Genomic DNA, 21510 nt, shown 5'->3' with positions numbered 1-21510 from the left:
TAAATTTTTTTTTTTTCGAAATCTGGTAATTGGACAATTGGTTCTCTTATTATTAAAGCTTTAAGTTTTTTGAATGCTTCTATGTAGTCTAGGTTTTGTGTATCTATTTTTGCTCCTTTTTTAAACATTTGGTCATTGGTCTCCGTAATTTGGGATAAATTTACCATAATAACCGGTTAATCCAAGGAAAGCTCTGATCTCTTTTACCATTTTTGGAATTGAATATGAATCTACGGCTTTAATTTTTAGATGGTTTGGTTTTATACCATTAGGGGTTACTATGTGTCCAAGTTACGGGGTTTGGACTGTCACCCGCTCTCCGCTCCCTCTTACGCTCTCCCGCTCTTCACCACAGAGTCTCCGATGCGCTTGGGAGAGCCTAACTAATTAGAATAAGCAACAGTGTCAAAATTAATTTCGCCGAATAAACAAACGCCCGGTCGCGCCCGCGCAATTACGAAAAGTCTAGTGTTCGCTTTTCTTCGAGTGTTTCTATTTCAGCATATTTGGAAAATTCTAGGACAGCAGCCCCCTACAACCCATCATTTTTGATCCATTCGAGCCAGATCACCTGGATTTTCAAGTTTGCCGGTCTGCAGCAAAAGGTTCGAAAATCCAATTTCGTTCAATTTGCTGTAAGATTTATTGTCAAATCTAACGGATTTCTCCGACAAAAGGCAATTAAAGAAAAGTACTTATTCATTCTCACGGGCGCCGCCATATTACCCACCGTTCTCCTTTCACCCTCATTTGTGAAAATTTCTAACTCCAAATTTCAGAATATATTAAATATGCATCCAGTTCGAAAAGTGCAAAATTCCAAATGTGAAAATAATTTGTTCCAAGTTCAGTGAAAATTTCGAAGTCCAAAGCTCTGCCAAGAGTGGCAAAAATGCTGTTCTTGTTTCACTGTGTCCAACGCAAGCCAAATTCTTTTCGCAACACATTTTTGCTTTAACTCCACAGTCCACTTAATACAATTTGCTTTGCTATCGAAGAATACAACAACGAAACAAACAACACATACCCTCTGGCCATTCCAAATAAAATATTAATTAAACATTTACCCGCCAGTTCCATATATATATTACATCAACATATACTACATCCATATACATTGCATATATTACATTTGCATATACTACATCCATATATATTACATATATTACATCAACATATATTATATCCACATATATTACCGACATACATTGCGCATATTATCTGCATTCCTTTTAAACATATACCTCAGTGTAAATTGTTTCCCGTCGGCAAATCCAAACAACAAATAAAATGTATTCCAAGTGCCGACGCGGAAAAGGCGTTTTGTTTTCCATCAATTTTTTCCGTAAATTTCCAAATAAATTTCCAAGCAATAAATTAAAAGCGGTTTTTTCTCTTTTTTATAACAAATAAATTTTTCAATATTTATTACATAATTTTTTTTTAAATTTTCAAAAAATTTTAAAAAGACTACAAGACAATTTTTTTTTTTTGATCCATAAATAAATAATACGACCGCCAAATACAAGTGGTTCACCCGACAAATATTTTTTCCTGTATTGCTTGGATATTAATTTGTGTTTGTTTTAGAAGTACTTACAACGCGGAGAAAAGACTCCAATTCCACATTCCATTTTCTCCGTTTCCAGTTGTAAACAAAAAAATAAAATTTTCTTCGTTCTAATAAACATTTTATTTCACCGTGTTCCACATTCCAAGTGTTCTAACCGTAAATCAGGTGGACCTAATTACCATAAATCACAGGTCATTTATACAATTCGCTGTTCACTCCGAGTCACCTGTCCAATCTGTCTATATTTTTAAAAGTGTGACCGGGCTCAAAAACGGCTTCCCTTCCATTTCGTATTTCTTCGATTATGCCCATCGGGGACGATAAGAAGAAATTGTCCGCTGACAAACCCAGGTCTATTTTTTCACCACAAGGGCCCAAGAGTCCAAGAATACCAAGCATTTCGGTGAAAACGCCTGCGCAGATTTCCGACGACTGTGCTACTCCATCCAAAGCCACAGTACAGCGCACAGCTAAAAATATGGCTGCTTCCGATCTAGCGCTAGCCAAATTCATTTCGGTTTCTGACCGCTTTAGCGAATTTGAGGCTCAAATCAACACTCCGGAATCCGCAGCTCCAACCGTCACGATGCTTAGCCTCCGTCGCGACCAAGTCCGAACCCTATGGGACAAGGTTGAAAAGGAATTCGACCACTGCTCAGAGTGCCTTGTGTCAGCAGGCGAAGCGGCAGCAGGCAACATGCCTATTCTCAGGGCTAAATACAGTTATTGCTATTCAGTCTATGAAAGGTGTGTTGCCCAGCTCGTTGATAAATTCGTCTCAGTCCATCCCAGCCGCGAACGCTGCGCCCCAGGCCTACATTTCCTCTGGCTGTCGGTTGCCTCCATGCGATACAGAAGTTTTCGCAGGCGACTATCTTCGCTGGCCGACTTTCCGGGATCTTTTCACAGCCATTTATATCAATAATCCGCGGCTGACTCCAGTTGAAAAGTTATTCCATTTAAATGCCAAAACAAGTGGCGACGCGCATGCCATCGTTTCGATTTCGCCTCTCACCAACGAGGGTTTCCGCTCTGCGTGGGAAAACCTAATAGAGCGTTTCGAAAATAAACGATTGTTGGTAAACAGTCAATTGAAAATACTGTTTAATGTGCAGTCGATACCACAGGAATCTGGGGCGGCCTTAAAGGTACTGCAAAGTACTGTTCAAGGTTGCTTGACTGCCTTAGAACTGTCAGGCATCAACACTGAGAACTGGCACTGCCTGCTGGTATATCTGTGTTCATCCAAGCTCCCGAAGATAACTCTCTACTTATTGGAGCAGTCGCTACATAAGAAAGCCGACATCCCGACATGGGCAGAGCTGAACACCTTCCTCACAGAACGTCATCGAACCCTAGAGGCCATCGATGATGTGAGACCGTCCGTACCAAGTCAGTCGCACTCCAAAGCGATGAACTCAAGTGGGCCCTCTAGAAAACTAAATTCCTATGAGACGAAAGTGGCTCCAAAATCGAAAAGTTGCGACTTGTACAACAAGGAAAACCATCCTGTCCGTGTATGTCCGCGTTTTCTCCAAATTTCGGTTGTACCGAACAACCGAAACAACTTCTTTTCCAGCAATTCAAGCCCTTCAAATCCTGCAAGGCCAATTTCCGCTAATCAGGCCAATTTCGTTCCAAATGAGCAAGCCGGTGTTCAAAATTATTTCGCCACGTGCTCAAGAGCTATTCTTCTTGGCACTGCCATAATCAATATTTCCCATTTTGGCACTAACTTTAAGGCACGCGCCCTGATCGACTCCGGATCAGAGGCGACATTCATAACCGATCGACTGTTTAATCTAATTAGATTGCCATTCCAGGTGGTTCAAGCCCAAGTCTCGGGCTTAAACCAAACATTAGCTGCTCAGTCCAAGAAGCTCTGCAGTTTCACCATCCGATCTCCGACTAGGCCCGCGTTGCAGTTGGAGACGACGGCCTATGTCCTCACTCAACTAGCCGGAAATCTGCCTTCCTAGCCAATTCCGCAAAATTTCCTTCGGGATCTTCCCGATTTTCCACTGGCAGATCCAAAATTCTATGAGAGCGCACAAATAGATGTCCTTATCGGAGCCGACATTCTGCCTTCGGTGCTTCTGAGTGGAGCAAAAACCAACATCTGTGGCTCTCTCTTGAGGCAAAAGACCATTTTCGGCTGGGTACTAACTGGGCCAGTGTCAGCCTCAGCCCAAAGCAGAATTTCCTCCTTTTCGACACAGATCTCCCACGCGTACGATAATTCACTGGACAAACTACTCACAAAATTTTGGGAGGTGGAGAATATACCAACAAAGTTGGTAAAAGAATCCGATTCCATGTGCGAGAAGAACTTCCTTCAAGAAACGAGAAACGAGTGCGGCAAATATGTCGTTACTCTGCCCTTTCGCGACCCAGAACATATCGGTTCCGGGCTAGGGCATTCTAGATCTTTCGCATTGGCTCAGTTCTTAAAAAATGAGCAGCGTCTAAAAAGTGATGAGGCCTTGAAAGCGAGATACGATTCGGTGATCCAGAAATATCTCTACTTAAAGCACATGTGACAAGTTCTTCCTACCCATGATTGCAACGCCTATTAAAACCGGAAAGCGTAACTACTAAACTCCGTGTAGTATTCAATGCCTCCAGCCCTTCATCGAATGGTACCAGTTTAAATAATATCCTTCATGCTGGCCCTGTCTTACAGTCCGACTTGACCATTCAAATTCTGAAGTGGCGATACGTGTTCAGCGCCCATATCAAAAAAATGTATCGGCAGATCTGGGTAGATACCAAACACACTCCATTCCAGCGAATACTTTTCCGTAACAATAGAGGGGAAATCAGAGATTTCGAATTGAAAACAGTAACCTTTGGAGTCAATTGCGCGCCTTTCCTGGCCATTCGAGTACTGCAGCAGCTAGCAGCTGACGTAGAACTCAGCCATCCAAAAGCTAGCAATGTCATTCGAAATTTCATGTATGTGGATGATGTTCTAGACGGAGCGGACTCCACGGAAGAAGCCAGCTCATGGTGCAAGAGCTCCGAGACGCTCTGAATTCCGCCGGATTTCCATAGAGGAAATGGACCTCCAACCAAAAGGAAGTTTTAGCGGCCATTCAGAGCAACCATCTATTAAATACTGAATTTCTCGAGATCGATGCATAAAGGACTGGCAAAACCGTCGGTCGAATTCTTCTTCGTCCCGCCAGAGTTGGCAATCGAAACGTCCTTTACAAAACGCCAAGTCCTGTCCCAAATTGCTAAATTGTTCGACCCTGCAGGCAGATTAGCGCCGTTTATCGTTCGATCTAAAATTTTCATGCAGGAGATTTGGCTGCAGGAGCTTGGGTGGGACGAAAACATTCCAAATGAGCTTTTTCAGCGATTGCTTAATTTTCTCCAAAGTTATTCGGTTTTAGAGCAGATACGCATTCCACGCTGGCTATCGTTTCATCCAGATTTCAAGGTCGAGCATCATGGCTTTTGCGATGCATCGCAAAAGGCTTATGGGGCGGCAATATATGTCCGCGTAGAAGTGGGCAGCACTATTATGGAGCTGTGCGGAGCGTTATTGCTTTCCAAAATGGCTGCAGCCATCATTCCGCAGATGCCTACGATTAACTCCGAACTTTACTTTTGGACGGACTCCACGATAGTGCTTGCATGGTTAAGCAAGCCAGCGTGCCAGTGGACATCATTTGTAGCCAATAGGGTGACGAAGATCGCCCAGGCCACAAAAACAGAGAATTGGTCTCATGTTCAATCTGAGCATAATCCAGCAGACCTGGCAAGTAGAGGAGTTTCTCTCCAAGATCTAGCCGATAGCCAGTTATGGTGGCACGGACCGACTTGGTTGCAAAATCCACGCAACCATTGGCCAACTCAAGTCGACAACGCTCCGGTAACCGACCTGGAGAAGCGTGCTCTAAAAGCCCATCTCGCAAAAGCTCCTTCTGAAGAGTTTCTCCAAGCTTGAGAAAGCTCTACGGGTCCTTGCTTATGTTCATCGCTTCATTCAGCGGTGCAGGAAGCAGACATCTCCATCTGATGTGCATTTGCTGGCCACTGAAATCGCCGCCGCCGATCGGTTTCTAATTTCGAACACTCAGCGCAGAGAATTCCCAGTGGAATATCAATGCCTAAGTGAAAAGCGTCCAGTGCCAAGTTCAAGTGCCATCCTAAGCATGAACCCGTTTCTAGATCCGCAAGGACTGATCAGGGCGTGCGGCCGTGTGGCGGCTTCCGAAAGCATTCAATACAATGAACGGCATCCAGTGATTCTAACGTATAGCTGCCAGCTTTCTCGCCTCCTTGCGAATTTCACTCATCGCATAACTCTCCATGGTGGTAACCAGTTAATGGTGCGCCTCATTCGGTCGAAATACTGTATTCCGAGAATTAAGAACCTGATAAAAGCAGTAGTAAATTCTTGCAAAGTATGTGTGATCCACAAAAAGCGGTTGCAAAGCCAACTGATGGGTGTCCTGCCCAAAGAAAGAGCATCGTTCTCCCGACCGTTCACGTATACTGGCATGGATTACGCCGGTCCGTTCGATATAAAGAACTATACGGGAAGAGCATGTCTTATTACAAAGGGGTATGTGTTAGTTTTTGTTTGTTTCTCCACCAAGGCCATCCATTTAGAGCCTACATCTGACTTAACGACCGAAAAGTTTCTTGCCGCTTTCGCTCGTTTTGTATCCAGAAGAGGGTGTCCACGTTAAGTCCAGTCAGACAATGGCAAAACCTTTGTTGGCGCTCCCACCCTGCTTTCCCGCGATTTCCTTCAAGCCGTAAAAGAGTCGGTGACGAATGCCTATAGTCATCAAGAGATGCAATGGCAATTTATTCCTCCGGGGGCACCCCATATGGGAGGCCTTTGGAAAGCAGGCGTAAAAAGTTTTAAGACGCTATTTTACAAATGCACTGCCACACGAAAATACACTTTCAAAGAGCTCTCCACGCCCTTGGCAAAACTAGAAGCGTGCCTTAACTCCACGCCGCTCTCTCCTATGTCTGAGGATCCGACAGATTTGCTGGCTCTGACGCCAGGTCATTTCCTTGCCGGGGGACCCCTTATGTCCACGGTGGAACCCGAAGTAAAGGGAGAATCGAAATCCATTCTTAATCGGTGGCAGCATTTGAAAGCTCTCCATCAGCAGTTCCGTGTGCTATGGAAAGAAGAGTACCTCAAAGAACTCCACAAGGCCCCGTCCAAAAATCTCCGCATCGATGACATGGTCGTCATCAAGGACGACAACTTACCCTCTAATGAGTGGCGGCTCGGCAGAATTGAGTCTGTTTTCCCAGGAGCCGACGGCAACGTCCGTGTAGTAAATATCCGTACTGCACGTGCAGTTGTTAAACGTCCAGAGTTGTTAAACGTTCGTTTTCGATATCCTTTCGACATTCAACTACGCGCAGCATGGTCCCTCGTCAACAAAACGCACGCAGTGCTCGTGGCTTGGAGAGCAGACGTACCCGAGGTATTCGATGCCGAGTCTGCCGCGGTATCCTTCCTTTTCGGAAGTGCGCGAGGTTCCTAAAGCTCAGCGCTGAAAAGCGTCTGCGAGCAGTCCTCATTAACAAATACTGCGCCAATTGCCTCGCTCACGAGCATTCCACGGGAGACTGCCGAAGCGGTGATCGTTGCAAGAAGTGCGACCGATCCCACCACACGCTGCTCCACATGCACGAGCAGGTTAGCTCGTTGTCGCGGTCGCAAGCGCGCTCGCGTCTCCAACCGGTGCCAACCCGGGAAGCAGCTTCGGCCTCGTCCCAACGTTTCCGCCGCCCTTAGGCTTCCGATGACCAATGTTGGCGACGAGAAGGTCGACGATTCGCTCCAGGATCGACGCGGACACTAAGCTGGAGGTCGTGCTCAAGATCGAGCCCAGTGTGCGGATCCGCACACCTGTCCGGGCATTGAGCGACACAGTGGTGTCCAAGTTCCGAGACATAATGCTGGCTGATGACCAGTTCCATCGGCCTGCTACCGTCTCCATGGTCTTAGGAGCAGATGTTTATCCAAAGGTTATCCAATCCGGATTCCTGACCTTCGACGAGGGAATGCCGGTCGCTCAGAAAACTGTTTTTGGGTGGATCGTGTCCGGTGCCTGCAGCCTGCCGTAGGATGGCTATGTTGCAACCCCAGTGATTGCAAGGGGGGCGGAATGTCCAAGTTACGGGGTTTGGACTGTCACCCGCTCTCCGCTCCCTCTTACGCTCTCCCGCTCTTCACCACAAAGTCTCCAAGGACTCCTTTGGACAGCCTAACTAATTAGAATAAGCACCAGTGTCAAAATTAATTTCGCCGAATTTCGCCCGGTCGCGCCCGCGCAATTACGAAAAGTCTAGTGTTTGCTTTTCTTCGAGTGTTTCTATTTCAGCATATTTGGAAAATTCCAGGACAGCAGCCCCCTACAACCCATCACTATGTGACTAAGAAAACTATTTTTTTTTTTAGGAATTCACATTTATCCAGCTGCAATTTTAAATTTGCTTCTGCGAGTTTTAAAAAAACTAGCTGTAGTGAATTTAAATGTTAACTAAGGGATGTGGATAAAATTATAATATCATCCAAATACACCAAACAGTGTTTGTTAAGCAAAAGTCAAAGGATATTATTCATGCACCTTTGGAAGGTAGCGGGCGCATTCCTGAGGCCAAATGGCATTCGAATGTATTCGTCATGACCGCTTTTGGTGAATAATGCGGTTTTAGATATTGATTCTGGGTCCATTTCTATTTGGTGAAATCCCTTTGCCAAATCAATAGTTGTGAAATATTGACATTTTCCTAATTTACCAAGGATTTCGTCCATGTTTGATATTGGATATATGTCAGGGATAGTTATTTCTTTAAGTTTCCTTTAATCTATTACTACTCTATACTTAATTTATTCAGAAGCATCCGTTTTTTTGGTACTACCCATGTATGACTGTTGTATGGCGAATTACTTTCCCTAATTAATCTCTGATTAAGCATTTCCTGTACTTGGTTTTCGACTTCAATTTTATGCGTTTGAGCAAGTGGATATTGTTTTGCAAAAATTGGGGAGTAATGTGTTGTATTAAGTATATGTGTAATGGTATTTGTAAATGTTAGTTTATCTCCTTCTCTATATTGAAGATTTTTAAGTTTATTTAATAAATCTTTCAACTTAAAGGTTTCCTCCTGATTAAGATGATCTAATCAAAGCAGTAAAAAATCTCTTTTTTGTATTGAATCCTGGCCTGAATTTTTATTTGGTTTAAGTTTCTTTAATTAACTTATATGTTTTGTCAAAAAGAGTAACTGTGCTATTTTTGTATTTTATTAATTTTCTTGTGCATTTTTCGACACTTTTCTGCCAATTAGCATATTGTAATTATAAGATTTATAAGAGAATTATAATGGTTGATTCATATTAAAAATACTATTGCTGGTTAAGATAATCAAACTCTTTAACGTAATAGAGCCATTTGATGTTGAAACTTCAAACTTTGAATAGGAAAACAAAATATATTTTTATTGATCATATTTATCGTAGATCCTGTGTCTATTAGGCATTTGTATGTGTAACCTTTGTATGCTATTTCTATGTATTCGTGATGTCCGGGCTGTTAACTGAAAATTTTCGTTTGGTTCTAAAATATTTTGGTTTTGCTCGTCGTTAATTTGGTCGGGTTGTACCTGTTGTTGCCCTTCGTTAGTGAACCCAAGGTATTGATTTTGGTCATAATACTGTTGGTTATAATACATAACTGGGTTGAAATTCTTCGTATTCGTGCGCATCCTGAAATCTAAATTCGTCAGTAGACATTTTGGTTTGTCCGCTGTCCGATGGTCTTGGTCGTTTACTAATCTGAAAGTTAGTATTATTAGATGTGGAGGGTTGTTGTAGTTGGGGGTATATATACCCTCTAAAATGTGCTGTTTAAGGATTTTGGATTTTATTTTAATGTTGTGGGAAAGGTCTTTTGGGTTGTATGTTCATGTAGGCATCTACAGGCATCTGCAGTGTATAGGTGGGTCTAAAAGGTTGCGTGAAATGATTAATATTAGGTTGGAAGGGTTGAGGATATTGTGGATAACTTGGTGGATATTGATTTTGGGTAATTGTATTGAATTTATGTACTTTTGGATTAAGATGAGGATTTGAGTTTTTATTTATTTTTATTTTTTATTTTTCGGATTTCCGGAATTTTATTCAATTCAAAATTAATATGTTCTTCATAAGTTCCCTTACTTTGTGCAATAGTTATAACCGATCGTAAGTCTGTTATATCATGATGAGACAAAATAGTAAATAATTGTATTGGTAATTTTCTAATCAGTGTTTTAATGGAATCTTTAATTGCTTGAAGATAAATAGAAAATTCTGGTTGGTTACTTTCTAGGTGTAATTTCGCCCCTTCGCAGAATGCCGTCAGATTTCCTTTATAAGGTGTCTCCCTGAAGTTCTCCAGTAGTTTGTAGTTTGGTGTTTGGTGTTCTGCAATTAATCTCGCTTTGAGGGTACATGTTGTCGCACATTTTTAGTTTGGTACAGTGTTATCACAAAGTCCACTCTGCTTACAAAAATATAGAGGGTTTCCGGATCACCCTTAACTGGGATTATATCCTTTAGCTGCCGACGGACTTCGGCAAGGTTGTTATCGTTCAGCACCATGATTTGTAGTGCGGAAATAATTGGTCAAAATGTTTTATTTTTATTTTAATTTCACTTTTTACAGTATACAAGTTTTTTTAAAAATGTTTTTAAATTTTCTTTTATTTTGATTTCACTTATTAGAATATAAAAGTTTGTTTAACTTAACATATAATTATACCCGTTACTCGTAGAGTAAAAGGGTATACTAGATTCGTTGAAAAGTATGTAACAGGCAGAAGGAAGCGTTTCCGACCATATAAAGTATATATATTCTTGAACAGGATCAATAGCCGAGTCGATTTGGCCATGTCCGTCTGTCCGTCCGTCTGTCCGTCTGTCTGTCCGTATGAACGTCGAGATCTCAGGAACTACAAAAGCTAGAAAGTTGAGACTAAGCACACAGACTCCAGAGACATAGACGCAGCGCAAGTTTGTCGATTCATGTTGCCACGCCCACTCTAACGCCCACAAACCGCCCAAAACTGCGACGCCCACACTTTTGAAAAATGTTTTGATATTTTTTCATTTTTGTATTGGTATGGTAAATTTCTATCGATTTGCAACAACATTTTTTGCCTCGCCCACTCTAACGCCCACAAACCGCCCAAAACTGCCACGCCCACACTTTTGAAAAATGTTTTAATATTTTTTTATTTTTATATTGGTCTTGAAAATTTCTATCGACTTGCAAAAAATCTTTATGCCACGCCCACTCTTACGCCCACAAACCGCCCAAAGCTGCCACGCCCACACTTTTGAAAAATGTTTTGTTATTTTTTTATTTTTGTATTAGTCTTGTAAATTTCTATCTTTTCGCCAAAAAACTTTTTGCCACGCCCACTCTAACGCCCACAAACCGCCAAAAACTGTCCTTCGCACTTACACTAGCTGAGTAACGGGTATCAGATAGTCGGGGAACTCGACTATAGCGTTCTCTCTTGTTTTAAATGTTGATTTTTAGTTGGTAGTTGCCTTTGAACTTAATGATTTATTTTATTTTAGTTTTCTTGTTCCACTTCCACTTTTAGAGTTAGACGACCGAATTTGAATTAAATTCCAAGTCAAAGGGTTGTGTTGGGAATTATTAAAAATAATGTTATTTATTAATTTATACCACTTCCACTTTTTGTGCCGAGCAACCGAATTGGAATTATAACCCAAGTTGAAGGGTGTTCGCGTCTTTGCGTTGGAAAATTTTTACGAGAACTGGATTATAAAATTTAAATTATTTTTCACTCGGATACTTTTTTTCTTTTTTTCGGATACTTTTTGTATCCTACCGACTGCGCCAGTGAAATGTTTGTGTTTTATGAGTCGAACTAATGTCCCGTCAGTTAACTAGAGACAACGCTAAGAATAAAAAAAGCTTGGAGTTTTCACGTCTTTATTTCTTTGATCTCAGCTTAAGACAAAATTTTAGTGACAAAAATCTTTCTTGTGCTGCCCATTTGCTTACATTACTTTCGGGAGCGAGATCGCCCGCTTGGCATTTTGATTGTATACAATAATTGAAGATTTAGATTGCCGCTTGGGGAGAGCGGCATCGCTTGCTCCGGATATGGATTGTTTACATTGCGTATACTCAGCATATTTTTATGTATTCGGACAGTACTAGTTATGTAAATATGTATGTCACTATATATATATTATCTATATAGAATATATATCAAATCTATATAAAATATATATATAATATATATATAATATATATAGAATATATTTAAAACATATATATAGAATATACATATATACTTTATATTGTCGGAATCGCATTCTTCTGCCTGTTAAATACTTTTGTATACTGTTGATTGTTTTATTATAATTATTTTTTAATTATCTTTTAATTGACAAAGTTCATCGGTATTGACTTCCAAAATACGGGAAATAGTGAAATTTTTCTCCTAGATGGGAACACTTAGCCTATAGAATGAAAAAGCTCCAGTCCAGTATTAAATACCGCAGACCACTAAAAGAAAAATCAGTCTCGGGAGCATTCATTCTTAGGAGGAGAGCTTTTAGGAAGACGACGTTCTCGACATCCTTAAGGAGTGATTCCCGGGAGGAGACCGTCTTCCGGTCTAGAGTTTTCGGTCCAAATTGAAAGATCCCGATTTCATGGTCAAGATCAATAGAAGTCTGGAGGACCCAGCGAGGACATCTTCGCTCTGATCCTGTACGAAATTTCCGAGTTCCAGAGTCCTGGTCAGGAATGATACTGGCTGGAAAAAAACACCTCGTAAAGACCCACTCTTTCAATTGAACAGACAGAAAGTCAAAAGGTCGCCTTATAAAGGAAGACCTGCCTTTCAAAGAAATATACAAGAAGTATCAAGATGGGCGGCAAGGCGTCCAACGCCTCCGACATTACAGCCAATGTGATTAACATTCCCTTGATTTCATCGCGGTAGTGTTGGTAGTTTCAGGATATATTGAGATTAGTTAAGACCTACAAGCGGTCAGTGCAGCGGCGTCGTGATCATCACCATACATTGGAAAAGATTGTATCCAGCATCCCGCAGCCTCAATAATTTACGTCGTGAAGTCGGAGTCCACTTTACATATATGACCAGTGCAGTGACAATGAAAATCAGGTAATCAGGTAATTTGAGAATCAAATAGCCATCGGAGCGGGCCGCAGGGAAACATGAATACCATCATACACGTATATACATATATAAATATATATCTAGATGCACAATATTTACTTTGTGTACTTTTTTTATGGGTATTACGTTTTGTTTAATCATCTATTTATTGGTGCACGTATATATATGTATGTATAATTCTATTAGCATGTCTAGTAAGACATGCGCTGCGTCTAGATCTCAGCGCTCAGGATTAACGTGGGGTAAGTTTGACAGAACACAGTTCCCGTATTTTCTTTATATATATTATATGTTTTTCCTATAGATGCAGGGTGTCGTAACCGGCTTCACTGTTCCATTCTCTGCACCTTTCCCATGCCGCACTAGTTAACACCGGTATCGGGTTGTCGGACGACGTTAATCCGCGCAGGGATGCTGTAGGCTGGGCAGATTTGTGACCTCTACTTGCAATGTTAGTTGGCCGGCTATTGACGAGCTTCCGGCGATGCGCTCTGTCAGCACCTGCATGAAGTTCTTCAGCGCACGAGCCTATTGAGGACAACTGGCCAAATGTGGCTCCCGGCGCTACGGAGCAGTTTTAAGACGTGTGGATCTTTGCGTCATATTGTACCACTATACTATCTTATAACCTCAACATCGTATATTGGTGAACTATGGGAAGGATGGTAACTTTTTTACAAGCTATCTTATCTTTAGGATATTTGATAATGAAATTTAAAATTTTAGAGGACTGCAAAACCTTTACGGATGCAACGGACAAAATGTCTCTGATAGGAGTATTGGTGGGCTCCTCGATCCAAACATTCTCCAAATCTTCATGATCCAAGATATTTCGACTAACTACGTTAGTTTTGCCAAGATTTATAGCAAACATAAGATTTTGCAATTCCATAATAATAATTCTATTCTAAGGTAATAACATCTCGTCCTGAATCTATTTGTGAGTTTGGAAGGCTTTCAAAATTTGAACGACGGTATTCGTAAGTTCATTAATTTGATTTTGAGTTCTAGTATTTATTTCCCCCTGTCTATTGTTTTCAGTTACTAACCGCTCTTGTTTAAATTTAATTCCCTCAGCATCAGGTGTCCCAGCGACAACCTTTAGAGCGGCACCCACGTAGTCTAGGCTCCTAGTGGTGAACGCCCAGGGAATCGAGCATGTCACGGAGATAAGCTCAGAAGCGTTCGCATATGGGATTGGAGAAACATGGCGACAATACTCAGGCAAAAATCGATGACGGGAATGTAGTTAGCCTGAGAGTAATCGGGGATGTGCCCGATGTCATGGAGACTGAGAAGTCGCATGGTTAGCATGAGCCTGTTATGTGTGTATTTCAATTGTTTGTTTTAAATTGGGTTGTCCACCACCAAGGGAAGTAAAGTTAAAATGTATAATTAATTATATTAAGGAATGTTAACAAATAATGTCAAGTGATAATGGATAAAAGGATAAACGTTTCGAGGCAACAGCAACCGGGTTATTTGAGATTGCCCTTATATCCCACCCTCTTTTTAATATGAACTGTGAACCAAGTCCGCCTTGATGGTCTTTTCCTCACCCAAGGGAGTTTTTTTGTTTCCTAGTCGTCTATTCGACTTTACTAGGACTTTATTGCCGACTTTAAACACTCTTGTCTGACGAGAAACGTTTTTTCGGTTCCAGGTCGTATTCTGGGCGTTTTTTATTTTTTCTTGGATTTTGTACTCCGGGTCGTCTGGGTGTGCCCGCATAATTTCGACGGTTTCTTGTTGATGACGGAACGGATCCATTGTAGACACTGAGGAGGGGCAGCGCATTCGAGATGCTGACGCCAAAGTAGTTCTTTAGCAGGGCCGTAATCGTATGTGAGTTCAATGACGGTTCAATGTCATAAAAGATGGCTTTGGCTTTAGGTACAAAACTAATCATTATTTAGGATCCAAGATCCTACAACCTAAATACCTCTTGCTTATGCTTACAACCTGATGCCTGAAAATCGAATGCCTGTCCTTTGGCTCAAGTTCTTTTCAAAAACAAAGGGCACTAATATGCCTACGTAACACTTATAATTACTATTTTCCTATAAAATCTTACTAACAATATTTGATATTTAATATGCAGTTCTATATTATCACAACAAATTACTATACCATTAAAATATGGTAGGGGTCGCAAAAAACAAATATACTTCCGCCTGTGCAGTTTTGGTGGCCCAATTGATGGCGCTGTTCTAGGATGCTTTCCTATGGCGTGGTTTACACGGGTTGTGCCGATTGGAAATTAAGGACACGTTACTGCAAAATCCATGCAAATACACTATACGTAAAGAAGTAACATTGTAGTAAATCTATACAAAGCATTGATTCAATTAAAGTATTCAAATAAAGCATCGACTACCAAAATCTATTTAGCGATATATTTACCAATAAGCTGGGCGTAAAATAATGATTTCACTAATTTTAGTCACAACAGAATTGAAATAGAAAGTCAAGCCAGTGGAAAGTAGTTTTGCGAGCGTATACTTATGAAGTTCCAAATGAAAAGAAAAGAAATTTCGGTCGCGAAGAGTTTTCTGTTCTAGCCGGTGTTGAATAACTTCACCTAAAAAGATCCTTCCAGGTTGAGCTGTACTATATGCCATTACAGGATCACGGTGCGCTTTGATAAGAGTGAGCACTACGCTAATGACCTATATATGGTACATTAAACTAGGTTCTGTTCGACACTCTCTGTAAAACTTGACTCACAGGCATATCCGATTCATTTGCTTCGAAGGGCCGTATCAGATCATGGATTCGTTTTACCAGTGATCCGTAAGGGATCTTACCGGAATAACAGAAAGGAACGCGCTGTACAATAGGATCAGGTGGAGGATAGTAGCGAGAACGGGTGATGCGGATACGATGGAAGAAGGCATTGAGAGTATGCGGCAGAGTCAACAGGTCCCGAGAATGGTCAGAGCAACATCAGCCTAAAGCCGGAGTCAACAGAGACATGTCGCGAGCAAATCATAATACTTCGTCGTACAAAAAGCACACGAGACAGCGAGATTTAGGAAGGATTGGGAGCAAGACAACTGTCTCTTCACCTAGGATAGGAAATAAGATCTCCGCCGCCGGGAGGGAAGGAATTGACCGGACCCAAGAATGGACGGAGCAGGTCGATCGTTTTAACGTCAGGCCGAAGCCGGAGTCATCGGGGACATGCAGCAAGTAAGTGGGGTACGGAGGAGTAAGGCCCTTACCGAAGCCTGATGCTACTGGGAAGGAAAAACCAATGATATACAAAATTAAAATATTTTTGGGCATCAAACTTACCGGAAAAAAAATGTCGATCGATGGACACAAATATAAGAACTATTAGCACATGACGGGTCACATTGCGAAAATACTGAGCGTGGAATTTGCACCTTATCACAAGAGACATCAGGGAATAACGGTTAAAGAAGGCCTATATAATTACGCCGAGTGCAAGACAGTTAAGAAGAACGAGAATTCGAGTGAACAACGCCAAGCAACGTAATCAGCAAGGCAGATACAACCGTGAAAGTCAGAAAGGCGCGTTATCGCTACGTACGAGGAAAGTCACTAAATTCAGACACATGTAGCTAAGGTCCATTAGGCACGACTAAATTGAGACGCCTCGAATGGAGACCAGACCCTGGCGTTGGCCCGATACGTCCCAAAGCGTTTGAACAGGCTAACCCAATACCCGAAAGAACCCGCTGACGTGGCGGGATTGTGGTGAAGACCCGGTCGACTGTGTCGGAGATTGCGTACGTAAGCCAGGCGGTTTCCCGGAGTGTTCCTATGAACCGAGCAGTGGTGGTACCGGCGCAAGCGATTAGAGCGTGAGGTTAACGTGTTATTGTTTCTCTCGGCGATTGCCTGGAGGATTCAGCCGTTAGGTATTCTGAATAATTCTTAGCCCAAGTGTTGAGCACCCAGCAGCGCAGTCCGCAGCATTTAGGAAAACTAGCTACAAACGGCGCTGAGAACGTACCACGTGGAGGCACTCCAAATCCTGGCAGACAAATACAAAGAGCTGCACAAGGAACGGGAAGCATTTACGGGAGAGCATAAATTTATCCGAAACAAAGCCTCAGCCGCAGCACAGGTCAAGTGTAGAAGGTCTGAGGAAGCACACAGGCGCAGGACAGAAAAACTCGACCCAGTCCAGGCGACTGAACACAACCCTATGGAGGCAGACAATTACTTTCCAGAGACACTATACACGACACCCGGTTGCAACTCCGGGCCAAAACCAAACCTACTTAACCAATCGGCAAGAAGCCTGTCGCAGCTGCGGTGGACACGGCTATTTGGAAAAAGACTGCCAAAACCAGATGCTATTGTTCTGCCGGACGTACGGAAGAGTTGGAATAAGAAGCAAGGAGTACCTCCAGAGAGCGGAAAACGGCCAGCAATCTCAGCCACAGGAAGGCGTGCAGGGCTCGCAAGGTGCCGCCTCTCCAAGCTAATTAAATCGGTCGGAATTGTAATCGATCGCAGTGGTCCAAAAATTGGACGTGGAATTATGGTTGGAAGATCAGGTTTTACCGAGTACATAATAACCAGGAAAGATGATGAACTGAAAAGGCAAAAAAATAAAAGAACCCAAACATTTAAGTGGTGATTAATGCAATGGTATAGAAATTTATCTTTAATTATTAAGCAAGAATATTTGTACATAGGACACCGCGCCGTAAGCCAATGAACATATCCAGACAATGTAGAACCCATAACCAAGTTAGAGACATCCTCGCCAGTCCGTGAGCTTTGACAATACCTTGGAGTTGCGACATGAAACCGCCATTTCGTGCTTGATTTCGCGCGCAGTTGAAGGGTCATCCAGGCAGCCACTACCAGAGTCGATGGTCACGACACCAGAGACAGTACAAGATCGCAGGAGACAGAAGACAAATCAGAATGCAGCTAGATCGCGGAAACGCGAGAGAAAATATAGGCAAACCCGTTCGCAGAATATGTATGTGTTCAAACGAACACGAATATATTTAAAGACTTACAATTTTGGTCTTCGTTCATATTTTGTGTAAATGAATCGAGAGTGTTAAATTTATATTTACGATTTTATTATCTATTATAAACATGTTATCTAATTGCACACCACATAAGTCAACCACTTGAGATCGTTCCCCGCCAAATTTAGTCTCTTAGTGGGAGACCTCGATAGGGCGGGGACTATTTACTTAGGCATCTGCGTAGGCCACTTACTTAAATATGCGATTCTTATGACACCTACTTAAACCGAAGATATTTCTAAATAAAATTTGACTCCCTTTCATTTTGGTCAATCGAGCCTTCGATCAATTCTGCAGTTTTCCCAGAGGTAATGGATCCAGAAAAAAGGCCAGTTCCTTCAAGCAATAGATAAAAAAAAAAGTCTTTATTGTTTAAAAACAAAATTGTCCAACTACAAAATTGGTTGGTTAATATACATTTTGTGGTCGAGGAATCGACATAAAAAAAATAAACAGAGTGTTTATAGTGGTCGTTTTCGAGGCCATAAACATCGAAGAATTCCATCTAAGTGACAATATCAAAAAATCAAACGTCCTAAAATCAAAATACCTCCAGTGCCCCACCGAAAATTATGTGCGCCACATAAATTAAACGACCTCAAGTGCGTCTCTTAACTTGAAACTCCTCCATCGACGTCAACGGAGCCTAGTTAGAGAAGGAAGAAACGCACCGCAAAACGCAGCAACAACAACAGCAGAAGCAACAACAGCAGCAGTGAGAACGACGGCAGCTAATTCAACTCAAGATTTTGTTCTGTGTATATATATAAATATAGAAAAATATACACATTCGTACATACATCTATATACATAAAGAAAATTTATACATATAAGAACAAAATTTTGTTATATTCAAAAAAAAAATCTTAAACCAGAAGTTGAAATTACAAAAGCAAAATAAAACTGTTGTCCGCTGAAACGATTGCCCTTATAAAAAGGCATATTGAAATTACCGAAGTCAGTGGAGAATTACAAAATTTTCCAAGACTCAGTTTTGCCTTCCTTAAGCAATTTGACGATTTAAAGTCGGAATGCGTACGAAACCACTCGGCATTGTTGCGTATTGGAGTAGTCGATCATGACTACTTCAAAAATAAGCACTTTGAAGAGATGATGGCATGTTAAAGATAAAATTGATATTGCATTAGAAAAAGCAGACAAAACTGATTCTAATTTTAAAAAGGCACTCGATCAATTAGAGGGTTATTTAGAGCAAACGCTTAACGCGAGTATGGAGAAACTCATACGTAAAGTAGCATATATAAACAGATTTGTTCAAATTAAAACCAAAAAAGAGTACTATCCATTTTATTTTTCAGTAAAGGAGTTAAAACTCGCTTAAAGGTTTGTTATTAAGAAACAACAAGAACATCAATTCAGTCAGGAGATAAAGTGCCTGCAAAATAACAAAGAAATTAAGACAAAAAATAAAATATTGTCACTAAATCCATTTTTAGACAAAAATGGGGTACTAAGAGTGGGAGGAGGACTGCAAAACTCCAATGCAGAATTCGAAGTTAAACACCCAATCATTATAGAAAAATGTTACCTAACATACTTATTAATAAAAATGCCCATACGGAAACATTGCATGGAGGGATAAACCTTATGCGAAATTATATCCAAAGAAAGTATTGGATTTTCGGTTTGGAAAATTCGTTAAAAAAGTATTTAGGAGAATGCGTAAAGTGTGCAAGGTATAAACAAAATACAGCTCAGCAAATAATGGGTAATTTGCCAAAATATAGAGTTACGATGGCATTACGATTTATTAATACGGGAATAGATTACGCGGGTCCCTATTTTATTAAATGTTCAAAGAATCGTGGACAAGAAACATTTAAAGGATACGTTGCCGTATTTGTTTGCATGGCCATACACTTAGGAATGGTTAGCGATCTAACTTCTGACGCATTTTAAACAGCGTTGCAGCTCCAGCTGATTTTGCTTCGCTAACAGGAAGTTGACAGATCTTCTTTAGCGATCTGTTTACTTCCCCATCGATTGTTTTAACCGTGACTACCCGGACTTTATCATCTTGTCCTTTAATCGTACTAATGAATCTTCCCATTGGCCATCTTGCAGGGTGAGTGTTCTCATGTTTTATAAGAACCAGTGGTCCCTCCTTCAGATTTGGCTTTACTTGGCGCCATTTGGTTCGCTTTTGCAATGACACCAAATACTCCTCTTTCCATTTCTTCCAAAAATCAGCTCTGATGCGTTGAATAAGCTTCCATCTATCCAAAGAGCTGATTTTCTTACTTTCGTCAAAATGTTCAGGAGCCCCAATTAGAGGTCTTCCCACCAGAAAATGACCCGGCGTTAATATGTCCTCACCATCGTTTTCGGTCCTTACAGTGACTAATGGGCGCGAGTTTAGCACTGCTTCGATTTGACATAGCAGCGCTGCAAATTCTTCATATGTAAAGCTGTTTTCACCAATAACTCGATTGAGGTGGTGCTTTACTGATTTTACACCGGCTTCCCATAAACTTCCCATGTGGGGGCTTCCCGGGGAAATAAAGTGCCACTTGATGCCTTTTTCTAGTAGGTGCTAACTCATTATTGTTTTTAATGGCAGCTACAAATTCTTTGTCCAATATTCTTGAAGCTCCCACGAAGTTTGTTCCATTATCTGAGTATAGGTTCTCGCTCTTGCCTCGTCTTGCAAAGAACCGTCAAAGAGCCTCCAGGAATTTGTCTGCCGAAAGGTCGCTAAAAGCTTCCAGATGTATCGCTTTTGTTGCCATACAAACAAATACACAAATGTATCCTTTAAACGTTTTTTGATCTCTTCCCTTTGAGGAGCGAATCTGGAACGGTCCGACGTAGTCGATTCCAGTATTTTGAAACGAGTAATCAGCCGTTACTCGATAAACTGGTAAATTTCCCATCAGTTGACTGGACATCTCTTGCTTGTATCGTATGCATACAATACATTCCCTTAAATATTTCTTTAAGGAATTTTGTATGCCAAATATCCAGAATTCCCTCTGAATATAAGTTCTCATAATATTAACTCCGCCATGCAGAGTTTCTTGGTCATCCTTTACAATTAACCAAGTCAAATGTGACTTATCCAGTAGTATTGGATGTTTTACATTATACGGTATTATTGCGTTTTGTAGTCGTCCACCAACTAGAAGTACGCCATCACTATCCAAAAACGGATTTAGCGCCTGTAACTTACTCTTTGGTTCTAATGGTCTTTTGTTTTTGAGTAGTCTGACTTCGTGTCCAAAATCCAACTGTTGTTGTATCTTTACCACGGCGATCTTCGCTAGCTTTAATTCCTCCACAGTAAGATGTGACGGCTGTTGCGATTTTCCTCTCAGCTTTGTTATGAAGCGTAATACATACGCCATTACTCTAAGAAGTTTGTCGACCGATGAATACTTCGAAAGCGTAATACATACGCCATTACTCTAAGAAGTTTGTCGACCGATGAATACTTCGAAAAAAGATGGTTTTGCAGATATTCGGATTTTATCAATGTGGATACCACAACAATTTCCGATTCCTTTTGAGTGGGCTAGTGTTGTGCATCTATAGATAGCCAATTAGATAGCACTTTCGCTAATAACTTTGCTAATGAATAAAAATGAATACTGAACAGGTTGCCCGGATGGAGGCAAAGGTGCAGGCAGCCCTTGAGGAACAAGGTTGACGTAATCCAACAGCAACTAAGCACGCTTC

At 41.3% G+C, this 21510-nt stretch overlaps 1 protein-coding gene and 1 pseudogene across 16 annotated transcripts in view; one reads left to right on the top strand and one right to left on the bottom strand.

Annotated features, from left to right (window-relative positions):
• LOC26536134 (protein CEPU-1) overlaps nt 1-21510 on the bottom strand; it is a 427226-nt gene that overhangs the window by 244831 nt on the left and 160885 nt on the right. The gene's annotated exons all lie outside the window — the stretch shown is intronic.
• LOC120320620 lies at nt 1735-5286 on the top strand (annotated as a pseudogene).

This window comes from Drosophila yakuba, chromosome 2L, assembly GCF_016746365.2.
Source record: "Drosophila yakuba strain Tai18E2 chromosome 2L, Prin_Dyak_Tai18E2_2.1, whole genome shotgun sequence".
In the NCBI taxonomy this organism is placed as follows: Eukaryota; Metazoa; Arthropoda; class Insecta; order Diptera; family Drosophilidae; genus Drosophila; species Drosophila yakuba.
This window is presented reverse-complemented; position numbering and strand designations above follow the sequence as displayed.